Source organism: Pseudophryne corroboree, chromosome 2, assembly GCF_028390025.1.
Source record: "Pseudophryne corroboree isolate aPseCor3 chromosome 2, aPseCor3.hap2, whole genome shotgun sequence".
Lineage (NCBI taxonomy): Eukaryota > Metazoa > Chordata > Amphibia > Anura > Myobatrachidae > Pseudophryne > Pseudophryne corroboree.
In genome coordinates, this window is record NC_086445.1 from 1,020,575,728 (window position 1) to 1,020,588,660 (window position 12,933).

At 47.8% G+C, this 12,933-nt stretch overlaps 1 protein-coding gene across 2 annotated transcripts in view; it reads right to left on the reverse strand.

The window, feature by feature from the left end:
* Positions 1-12,933, reverse strand: part of LOC134988164 (uncharacterized) — a 53,352-nt gene that overhangs the window by 13,741 nt on the left and 26,678 nt on the right. The gene's annotated exons all lie outside the window — the stretch shown is intronic.

Below are 12,933 nucleotides of genomic sequence, written 5' to 3' on the forward strand. Positions count from 1 at the left end.
AGACTGGGGAGCACTGCAGGTTGTTATAGCAGGAGCCCCCAGGAGTACATAATATTATATTAATTTAAAATTAAACAGTGCACACTTTTGCTGCAGGAGTGCCACTGCCAGTGTGACTAGTGGTGACCAGTGCCTGACCACCAGTATAGTAGTATATTGTTGTATGTATTGTATACTATCTCTTTATCAACCAGTCTATATTAGCAGCAGACACAGTACAGTGCGGTAGTTCACGGCTGTGGCTACCTCTGTGTCGGCAGTCGGAACTCGGCAGGCAGTCCGTCCATCCATAATTGTATTACAATATATACCACCTAACCGTGGTATTTTTTTTTCTTTCTTTATACCGTCGTCATAGTGTCATACTAGTTGTTACGAGTATACTACTATCTCTTTATCAACCAGTGTACAGTGCGGTAGTTCACGGCTGTGGCTACCTCTGTGTCGGCAGTCGGCAGGCAGTCCGTCCATCCATAATTGTATTATTATTATAATATATACCACCTAACCGTGGTTTTTTTTTCATTCTTTATACCGTCGTCATAGTGTCATACTAGTTGTTACGAGTATACTACTATCTCTTTATCAACCAGTGTACAGTGCGGTAGTTCACGGCTGTGGCTACCTCTGTGTCGGCAGTCGGCAGGCAGTCCGTCCATCCATAATTGTATTATTATTATAATATATACCACCTAACCGTGGTTTTTTTTTCATTCTTTATACCGTCGTCATAGTGTCATACTAGTTGTTACGAGTATACTACTATCTCTTTATCAACCAGTGTACAGTGCGGTAGTTCACGGCTGTGGCTACCTCTGTGTCGGCAGTCGGCAGGCAGTCCGTCCATCCATAATTGTATTATTATTATAATATATACCACCTAACCGTGGTTTTTTTTTCATTCTTTATACCGTCGTCATAGTGTCATACTAGTTGTTACGAGTATACTACTATCTCTTTATCAACCAGTGTACAGTGCGGTAGTTCACGGCTGTGGCTACCTCTGTGTCGGCAGTCGGCAGGCAGTCCGTCCATCCATAATTGTATTATTATTATAATATATACCACCTAACCGTGGTTTTTTTTTCATTCTTTATACCGTCGTCATAGTGTCATACTAGTTGTTACGAGTATACTACTATCTCTTTATCAACCAGTGTACAGTGCGGTAGTTCACGGCTGTGGCTACCTCTGTGTCGGCAGTCGGCAGGCAGTCCGTCCATCCATAATTGTATTATTATTATAATATATACCACCTAACCGTGGTTTTTTTTTCATTCTTTATACCGTCGTCATAGTGTCATACTAGTTGTTACGAGTATACTACTATCTCTTTATCAACCAGTGTACAGTGCGGTAGTTCACGGCTGTGGCTACCTCTGTGTCGGCAGTCGGCAGGCAGTCCGTCCATCCATAATTGTATTATTATTATAATATATACCACCTAACCGTGGTATTTTTTTTTCTTTCTTTATACCGTCGTCATAGTGTCATACTAGTTGTTACGAGTATACTACTATCTCTTTATCAACCAGTGTACAGTGCGGTAGTTCACGGCTGTGGCTACCTCTGTGTCGGCAGTCGGCAGGCAGTCCGTCCATCCATAATTGTATTATTATTATAATATATACCACCTAACCGTGGTTTTTTTTTCATTCTTTATACCGTCGTCATAGTGTCATACTAGTTGTTACGAGTATACTACTATCTCTTTATCAACCAGTGTACAGTGCGGTAGTTCACGGCTGTGGCTACCTCTGTGTCGGCAGTCGGCAGGCAGTCCGTCCATCCATAATTGTATTATTATTATAATATATACCACCTAACCGTGGTTTTTTTTTCATTCTTTATACCGTCATAGTGTCATACTAGTTGTTACGAGTATACTACTATCTCTTTATCAACCAGTGTACAGTGCGGTAGTTCACGGCTGTGGCTACCTCTGTGTCGGCAGTCGGCAGGCAGTCCGTCCATCCATAATTGTATTATTATTATAATATATACCACCTAACCGTGGTTTTTTTTTCATTCTTTATACCGTCGTCATAGTGTCATACTAGTTGTTACGAGTATACTACTATCTCTTTATCAACCAGTGTACAGTGCGGTAGTTCACGGCTGTGGCTACCTCTGTGTCGGCAGTCGGCAGGCAGTCCGTCCATCCATAATTGTATTATTATTATAATATATACCACCTAACCGTGGTTTTTTTATACCACCTAACCGTGGCAGTCCGTCCATAATTGTATACTAGTATCCAATCCATCCATCTCCATTGTTTACCTGAGGTGCCTTTTAGTTCTGCCTATAAAATATGGAGAACAAAAAAGTTGAGGTTCCAAAATTAGGGAAAGATCAAGATCCACTTCCACCTCGTGCTGAAGCTGCTGCCACTAGTCATGGCCGAGACGATGAAATGCCAGCAACGTCGTCTGCCAAGGCCGATGCCCAATGTCATAGTACAGAGCATGTCAAATCCAAAACACCAAATATCAGAAAAAAAAGGACTCCAAAACCTAAAATAAAATTGTCGGAGGAGAAGCGTAAACTTGCCAATATGCCATTTACCACACGGAGTGGCAAGGAACGGCTGAGGCCCTGGCCTATGTTCATGGCTAGTGGTTCAGCTTCACATGAGGATGGAAGCACTCAGCCTCTCGCTAGAAAACTGAAAAGACTCAAGCTGGCAAAAGCACCGCAAAGAACTGTGCGTTCTTTGAAATCCCAAATCCACAAGGAGAGTCCAATTGTGTCGTTTGCGATGCCTGACCTTCCCAACACTGGACGTGAAGAGCATGCGCCTTCCACTATTTGCATGCCCCCTGCAAGTGCTGGAAGGAGCACCCGCAGTCCAGTTCCTGATAGTCAGATTGAAGATGTCAGTGTTGAAGTACACCAGGATGAGGAGGATATGGGTGTTGCTGGCGCTGGGGAGGAAATTGACCAGGAGGATTCTGATGGTGAGGTGGTTTGTTTAAGTCAGGCACCCGGGGAGACACCTGTTGTCCGTGGGAGGAATATGGCCGTTGACATGCCAGGTGAAAATACCAAAAAAATCAGCTCTTCGGTGTGGAGGTATTTCACCAGAAATGCGGACAACAGGTGTCAAGCCGTGTGTTCCCTTTGTCAAGCTGTAATAAGTAGGGGTAAGGACGTTAACCACCTCGGAACATCCTCCCTTATACGTCACCTGCAGCGCATTCATAATAAGTCAGTGACAAGTTCAAAAACTTTGGGTGACAGCGGAAGCAGTCCACTGACCAGTAAATCCCTTCCTCTTGTAACCAAGCTCACGCAAACCACCCCACCAACTCCCTCAGTGTCAATTTCCTCCTTCCCCAGGAATGCCAATAGTCCTGCAGGCCATGTCACTGGCAAGTCTGACGAGTCCTCTCCTGCCTGGGATTCCTCCGATGCATCCTTGCGTGTAACGCCTACTGCTGCTGGCGCTGCTGTTGTTGCCGCTGGGAGTCGATGGTCATCCCAGAGGGGAAGTCTTAAGCCCACTTGTACTACTTCCAGTAAGCAATTGACTGTTCAACAGTCCTTTGCGAGGAAGATGAAATATCACAGCAGTCATCCTACTGCAAAGCGGATAACTGAGTCCTTGACAACTATGTTGGTGTTAGACGTGCGTCCGGTATCCGCCGTTAGTTCACAGGGAACTAGACAATTTATTGAGGCAGTGTGCCCCCGTTACCAAATACCATCTAGGTTCCACTTCTCTAGGCAGGCGATACCGAGAATGTACACGGACGTCAGAAAAAGACTCACCAGTGTCCTAAAAAATGCAGTTGTACCCAATGTCCACTTAACCACGGACATGTGGACAAGTGGAGCAGGGCAGGGTCAGGACTATATGACTGTGACAGCCCACTGGGTAGATGTATGGACTCCCGCCGCAAGAACAGCAGCGGCGGCACCAGTAGCAGCATCTCGCAAACGCCAACTCTTTCCTAGGCAGGCTACGCTTTGTATCACCGCTTTCCAGAATACGCACACAGCTGAAAACCTCTTACGGCAACTGAGGAAGATCATCGCGGAATGGCTTACCCCAATTGGACTCTCCTGTGGATTTGTGGCATCGGACAACGCCAGCAATATTGTGTGTGCATTAAATATGGGCAAATTCCAGCACGTCCCATGTTTTGCACATACCTTGAATTTGGTGGTGCAGAATTTTTTAAAAAACGACAGGGGCGTGCAAGAGATGCTGTCGGTGGCCAGAAAAATTGCGGGACACTTTCGGCGTACAGGCACCACGTACAGAAGACTGGAGCACCACCAGAAACTACTGAACCTGCCCTGCCATCATCTGAAGCAAGAAGTGGTAACGAGGTGGAATTCAACCCTCTATATGCTTCAGAGGTTGGAGGAGCAGCAAAAGGCCATTCAAGCCTATACAATTGAGCACGATATAGGAGATGGAATGCACCTGTCTCAAGTGCAGTGGAGAATGATTTCAACGTTGTGCAAGGTTCTGATGCCCTTTGAACTTGCCACACGTGAAGTCAGTTCAGACACTGCCAGCCTGAGTCAGGTCATTCCCCTCATCAGGCTTTTGCAGAAGAAGCTGGAGGCATTGAAGAAGGAGCTAACACGGAGCGATTCCGCTAGGCATGTGGGACTTGTGGATGCAGCCCTTAATTCGCTTAACAAGGATTCACGGGTGGTCAATCTGTTGAAATCAGAGCACTACATTTTGGCCACCGTGCTCGATCCTAGATTTAAAGCCTACCTTGGATCTCTCTTTCCGGCAGACACAGGTCTGCTGGGGTTGAAAGACCTGCTGGTGACAAAATTGTCAAGTCAAGCGGAACGCGACCTGTCAACATCTCCTCCTTCACATTCTCCCGCAACTGGGGGTGCGAGGAAAAGGCTCAGAATTCCGAGCCCACCCGCTGGCGGTGATGCAGGGCAGTCTGGAGCGACTGCTGATGCTGACATCTGGTCCGGACTGAAGGACCTGACAACGATTACGGACATGTCGTCTACTGTCACTGCATATGATTCTCTCAACATTGATAGAATGGTGGAGGATTATATGAGTGACCGCATCCAAGTAGGCACGTCACACAGTCCGTACTTATACTGGCAGGAAAAAATAAGATTTTACTTACCGATAAATCTATTTCTCGGAGTCCGTAGTGGATGCTGGGGTTCCTGAAAGGACCATGGGGAATAGCGGCTCCGCAGGAGACAGGGCACAAAAAGTAAAGCTTTTTCCGATCAGGTGGTGTGCACTGGCTCCTCCCCCTATGACCCTCCTCCAGACTCCAGTTAGGTACTGTGCCCGGACGAGCGTACACAATAAGGGAGGATTTTGAATCCCGGGTAAGACTCATACCAGCCACACCAATCACACCGTACAACCTGTGATCTAAACCCAGTTAACAGTATGATAACAGCGGAGCCTCTGAAAGATGGCTTCCTTCAACAATAACCCGAATTAGTTAACAATAACTATGTACAATTTATGCAGATAATCCGCACTTGGGATGGGCGCCCAGCATCCACTACGGACTCCGAGAAATAGATTTATCGGTAAGTAAAATCTTATTTTCTCTATCGTCCTAGTGGATGCTGGGGTTCCTGAAAGGACCATGGGGATTATACCAAAGCTCCCAAACGGGCGGGAGAGTGCGGATGACTCTGCAGCACCGAATGAGAGAACTCCAGGTCCTCCTTAGCCAGAGTATCAAATTTGTAAAATTTTACAAACGTGTTCTCCCCTGACCACGTAGCTGCTCGGCAAAGTTGTAATGCCGAGACCCCTCGGGCAGCCGCCCAAGATGAGCCCACCTTCCTTGTGGAGTGGGCCTTTACAGATTTAGGCTGTGGCAGGCCTGCCACAGAATGTGCAAGTTGGATTGTGCTACAGATCCAACGAGCAATCGTCTGCTTAGACGCAGGAGCACCCATCTTGTTGGGTGCATACAATATAAACAACGAGTCAGATTTTCTGACTCCAGCTGTCCTTGCAATATATATTTTTAATGCTCTGACAACGTCCAGTAACTTGGAGTCCTCCAAGTCACTTGTAGCCGCAGGCACTACAATAGGCTGGTTCAGATGAAATGCTGACACCACCTTAGGGAGAAAATGCGGACGAGTCCGCAGTTCTGCCCTGTCCGAATGGAAAATCAGATATGGGCTTTTGTAAGATAAAGCTGCCAATTCTGACACTCTCCTGGCAGAAGCCAGGGCTAGAAGCATGGTCACTTTCCATGTGAGATATTTCAAATCCACCTTTTTTAGTGGTTCAAACCAATGAGATTTTAGGAAGTCCAAAACCACATTGAGATCCCACGGTGCCACTGGAGGCACCACAGGAGGCTGTATATGCAGCACTCCCTTAACAAAGGTCTGGACTTCAGGGACTGAAGCCAATTCTTTTTGAAAGAAAATCGACAGGGCCGAAATTTGAACCTTAATAGATCCCAATTTGAGACCCATTGACAATCCTGATTGCAGGAAATGTAGGAATCGACCCAGTTGAAATTCCTCCGTCGGAGCACTCCGATCTTCGCACCACGCAACATATTTTCGCCAAATTCGGTGATAATGTTGCACGGTTACTTCCTTCCTTGCTTTAATCAAAGTAGGAATGACTTCTTCCGGCATGCCTTTTTCCTTTAGGATCCGGCGTTCAACCGCCATGCCGTCAAACGCAGCCGCGGTAAGTCTTGAAACAGACAGGGACCCTGCTGAAGCAAGTCCCTCCGTAGAGGTAGAGGCCACGGATCTTCCGTGATCATCTCTTGAAGTTCCGGGTACCAAGTCCTTCTTGGCCAATCCGGAACCACTAGTATCGTTCTTACGCCTCTTTGCCGTATAATTCTCAATACTTTTGGTATGAGAGGCAGAGGAGGAAACACATACACCGACTGGTACACCCAAGGCGTTACCAGCGCGTCCACAGCTATTGCCTGCGGATCTCTTGACCTGGCGCAATACCTGTCCAGTTTTTTGTTGAGGCGAGACGCCATCATGTCCACCATTGGTCTTTCCCAACGGGTTACCAGCATGTGGAAGACTTCTGGATGAAGTCCCCACTCTCCCGGGTGAAGATCGTGTCTGCTGAGGAAGTCTGCTTCCCAGTTGTCCACTCCCGGGATGAACACTGCTGACAGTGCTATCACATGATTCTCTGCCCAGCGAAGAATCCTTGCAGCTTCTGCCATTGCACTCCTGCTTCTTGTGCCGCCCTGTCTGTTCACATGGGCGACTGCCGTGATGTTGTCCGACTGGATCAACACCGGTTTTCCCTGAAGCAGAGGTTCTGCCTGGCTTAGAGCATTGTATATTGCTCTTAGTTCCAGAATGTTTATGTGAAGAGACGTTTCCAGGCTCGTCCATACTCCCTGGAAGTTTCTTCCTTGTGTGACTGCTCCCCAGCCTCTCAGGCTGGCGTCCGTGGTCACCAGGATCCAATCCTGTATGCCGAATCTGCGGCCCTCCAATAGATGAGCACTCTGCAACCACCACAGAAGAGACACCCTTGTCCTTGGAGACAGGGTTATCCGCAGGTGCATCTGAAGATGCGACCCTGACCATTTGTCCAACAGATCCCTTTGGAAAATTCTTGCGTGGAATCTGCCGAATGGAATTGCTTCGTAAGAAGCCACCATTTTTCCCAGGACTCTTGTTGATGTACAGACACCTTTCCTGGTTTTAGGAGGTTCCTGACAAGCTCGGATAACTCCTTGGCTTTTTCCTCCGGGAGAAAAACCTTTTTCTGAACCGTGTCCAGAATCATCCCTAGGAACAGCAGACGAGTTGTCGGCATTAACTGGGATTTTGGAATATTCAGAATCCACCCGTGCTGTTTTAGCACTTCTTGAGACAGTGCTAATCCCATCTCTAGCTGTTCTCTGGACCTCGCCCTTATTAGGAGATCGTCCAAGTATGGGATAATTAATACGCCTTTTCTTCGAAGAAGAATCATCATCTCGGCCATTACCTTTGTAAAGATCCGAGGTGCCGTGGACAATCCGAACGGCAGCGTCTGAAACTGATAGTGACAGTTTTGTACAACGAACCTGAGGTACCCCTGTGTGAGGGGTAAATTGGAACGTGGAGATACGCATCCTTGATGTCCAAGGATACCATAAAGTCCCCCTCTTCCAGGTTCGCTATCACTGCTCTGAGTGACTCCATTTTGAACTTGAACTTCTTTATGTACAGGTTCAAGGACTTCAGATTTAGAATAGGCCTTACCGAGCCATCCGGCTTCGGTACCACAAAAAGAGTGGAATAATACCCCTTCCCTTGTTGCAGAAGAGGTACCTTGACTATCACCTGCTGAGAGTACAGCTTGTGAATGGCTTCCAAAACCGTCTCCCTTTCGGAGGGGGACGTTGGTAAAGCAGACTTCAGGAAACGGCGAGGTGGATCTGTCTCTAATTCCAACCTGTATCCCTGAGATATTATCTGCAGGATCCAGGGATCTACTTGCGAGTGAGCCCACTGCGCGCTGTAATTTTTGAGACGACCCCCCACCGTCCCCGAGTCCGCTTGAGAAGCCCCAGCGTCATGCTGAGGCTTTTGTAGAAGCCGGGGAGGGCTTCTGATCCTGGGAAGGAGCTGCGTGTTGCTGTCTCTTCCCTCGACCTTTGCCTCGTGGCAGATATGAATAGCCCTTTGCTCTCTTATTTTTAAAGGAACGAAAGGGCTGCGGTTGAAAAGTCGGTGCCTTTTTCTGTTGGGGAGTGACTTGAGGTAGAAAGGTGGATTTCCCGGCTGTAGCCGTGGCCACCAAATCTGATAGACCGACTCCAAATAACTCCTCCCCTTTATACGGCAAAACTTCCATATGCCGTTTTGAATCCGCATCGCCTGTCCACTGTCGCGTCCATAAAGCTCTTCTGGCCGAAATGGACATAGCACTTACCCGTGATGCCAGTGTGCATATATCCCTCTGTGCATCACGCATATAAAGAAATGCATCCTTTATTTGTTCTAACGACAGTAAAATATTGTCCCTGTCCAGGGTATCAATATTTTCAATTAGGGACTCTGACCAAACTACCCCCGCACTGCCCATCCAGGCAGTCGCTACAGCTGGTCGTAGTATAACACCTGCATGTGTGTATATACTTTTTTGGATATTTTCCATCCTCCTATCTGATGGATCTTTAAGTGCGGCCGTCTCAGGAGAGGGTAACGCCACTTGTTTAGATAAGCGTGTTAGCGCCTTGTCCACCCTAGGAGGTGTTTCCCAGCGCTCCCTAACCTCTGGCGGGAAAGGGTATAATGCCAATAATTTCTTTGAAATTATCAGCTTTTTATCAGGGGCAACCCACGCTTCATTACACACGTCATTTAGTTCTTCTGATTCAGGAAAAACTATAGGTAGTTTTTTTCATACCCCACATAATACCCTGTTTAGTGGTACCTGTAGTATCAGCTAAATGTAACGCCTCCTTCATTGCCAAAATCATATAACGTGTGGCCCTACTGGAAAATACGGTTGATTCGTCACCGTCACCACTGGAGTCATCGCCTGTGTCTGGGTCTGTGTCGACCGACTGAGGCAAAGGGCGTTTCACAGCCCCTGACGGTGTTTGAGTCGCCTGGACAGGCACTAATTGATTGTCCGGCCGTCTCATGTCGTCAAACGACTGCTTTAGCGTGTTGACACTATCCCGTAGTTCCATAAATAAAGGCATCCATTCTGGTGTCGACTCCCTAGGGGGTGACATCCTCATATTTGGCAATTGCTCCGCCTCCACACCAATATCGTCCTCATACATGTCGACACACACGTACCGACACACAGCAGACACACAGGGAATGCTCCTAACGAAGACAGGACCCACTAGCCCTTTGGGGAGACAGAGGGAGAGTTTGCCAGCACACACCAAAAGCGCTATATATATATCAGGGATAGCCTTATAATAAGTGCTCCCTTATAGCTGCTTTGTTATATCAAAATATCGCCATAAATGTGCCCCCCCCCTCTGTTTTACCCTGTTTCTGTAGTGCAGTGCAGGGGAGAGACTTGGGAGCCGTCCTGACCAGCGGAGCTGTGAGAGGAAATGGCGCCGTGTGCTGAGGAGATAGGCCCCGCCCCTTTTCCGGCGGGCTCGTCTCCCGCTATTTAGAAAAATTAGGCAGGGGTTAAATATCTCCATATAGCCTCTAGGGCTATATGTGAGGTATTTTTAGCCTTTATAGGTACTCATTTGCCTCCCAGGGCGCCCCCCTCCCAGCGCCCTGCACCCTCAGTGACTGCCGTGTGAAGTGTGCGGAGAGGAAAATGGCGCACAGCTGCAGTGCTGTGCGCTACCTTTAGAAGACTGCAGGAGTCTTCAGCCGCCGATTCTGGACCTCTTCTGACTTCAGCATCTGCAAGGGGGCCGGCGGCGCGGCTCCGGTGACCATCCAGGCTGTACCTGTGATCGTCCCTCTGGAGCTTGATGTCCAGTAGCCAAGAAGCCAATCCATCCTGCACGCAGGTGAGTTGACTCCTTCTCCCCTCAGTCCCTCGCTGCAGTGATCCTGTTGCCAGCAGGAATCACTGTACAATAAAAAACCTAGCTAAACTTTTTCTAAGCAGCTCTTTAGGAGAGCCACCTAGATTGCACCCTTCTCGGCCGGGCACAAAAATCTAACTGGAGTCTGGAGGAGGGTCATAGGGGGAGGAGCCAGTGCACACCACCTGATCGGAAAAAGCTTTACTTTTTGTGCCCTGTCTCCTGCGGAGCCGCTATTCCCCATGGTCCTTTCAGGAACCCCAGCATCCACTAGGACGATAGAGAAAGAGGCAATTTGGAGGCCCTTGCACAAACTGGCTTTATTCTACCTAAGTTGCCCTCCCACAAGTGTGTACTCCGAAAGAGTGTTTAGTGCCGCCGCTCACCTTGTCAGCAATCGGCGTACGAGGTTACATCCAGAAAATGTGGAGAAGATGATGTTCATTAAAATGAATTATAATCAATTCCTCCGCGGAGACATTGACCAGCAGCAATTGCCTCCACAAAGTACACAGGGAGCTGAGATGGTGGATTCCAGTGGGGACGAATTGATAATCTGTGAGGAGGGGGATGTACACGGTGATATATCGGAGGGTGAAGATGAGGTGGACATCTTGCCTCTGTAGAGCCAGTTTGTGCAAGGAGAGATTAATTGCTTCTTTTTTGGGGGGGGTCCAAACCAACCCGTCATATCAGTCACAGTCGTGTGGCAGACCCTGTCACTGAAATGATGGGTTGGTTAAAGTGTGCATGTCCTGTTTTGTTTATACAACATAAGGGTGGGTGGGAGGGCCCAAGGATAATTCCATCTTGCACCTCTTTTTTCTTTTCTTTTTCTTTGCATCATGTGCTGATTGGGGAGGGTTTTTTGGAAGGGACATCCTGCGTGACACTGCAGTGCCACTCCTAGATGGGCCCGGTGTTTGTGTCGGCCACTAGGGTCGCTAATCTTACTCACACAGCTACCTCATTGCGCCTCTTTTTTTCTTTGCGTCATGTGCTGTTTGGGGAGGGTTTTTTGGAAGGGACATCCTGCGTGACACTGCAGTGCCACTCCTAGATGTGCCCGGTGTTTGTGTCGGCCACTAGGGTCGCTAATCTTACTCACACAGTCAGCTACCTCATTGCGCCTCTTTTTTTCTTTGCGTCATGTGCTGTTTGGGGAGGGTTTTTTGGAAGGGCCATCCTGCGTGACACTGCAGTGCCACTCCTAGATGGGCCCGGTGTTTGTGTCGGCCACTAGGGTCGCTAATCTTACTCACACAGCTACCTCATTGCGCCTCTTTTTTTCTTTGCGTCATGTGCTGTTTGGGGAGGGTTTTTTGGAAGGGACATCCTGCGTGACACTGCAGTGCCACTCCTAGATGGGCCCGGTGTTTGTGTCGGCCACTAGGGTCGCTTATCTTTCTCACACAGCTACCTCATTGCGCCTCTTTTTTTCTTTGCGTCATGTGCTGTTTGGGGAGGGTTTTTTGGAAGGGACATCCTGCGTGACACTGCAGTGCCACTCCTAGATGGGCCCGGTGTTTGTGTCGGCCACTAGGGTCGCTTATCTTTCTCACACAGTCAGCTACCTCATTGCGCCTCTTTTTTTCTTTGCGTCATGTGCTGTTTGGGGAGGGTTTTTTGGAAGGGACATCCTGCGTGACACTGCAGTGCCACTCCTAGATGGGCCCGGTGTTTGTGTCGGCCACTAGGGTCGCTTATCTTACTCACACAGCGACCTCGGTGCAAATTTTAGGACTAAAAATAATATTGTGAGGTGTGATGTGTTCAGAATAGGCTGAAAATGAGTGTAAATTATGTTTTTTGAGGTTAATAATACTTTGGGATCAAAATTACCCCCAAATTCTATGATTTAAGCTGTTTTTTAGGGTTTTTTGAAAAAAACACCCGAATCCAAAACACACCCGAATCCGACAAAAATAATTCGGTGAGGTTTTGCCAAAACGCGTTCGAACCCAAAACACGGCCGCGGAACCGAACCCAAAACCAAAACACAAAACCCGAAAAATTTCAGGCGCTCATCTCTACCATCCAGCGAGCGCCTTCTTTTGTTCTTATTCACTATGCATGTATAGACACAAGCAGAAATGGGTTTAAACTAATGAAGATCAATACATAATGAAAAATCTATAACTATTGGCACAATTCCCAATCTGTTGGATGGTATTTAAGATCTTGTATTGAGCCGGCTGCTTGAACTGTTCCTAGAACCATAGATTGGAGCAGGGAAGGGAAAGAGGGGACATGATAAAACCCTTGATATATATATAAAAGTTTCTAACAAAGTCCAGGAGGGAAACATTCTCCAAATGAAGAGAAGCAATAGGACACGAGGACATGCACTGAGACTGGAGGGAGGGAGGTTCAGGGAAATTTGAGGAAAAATACTTCACAGAAAGGGTAGTGGACAAGTGGAATAGCCTCCCATCAGAGGTGGTAGAGGCTAAGA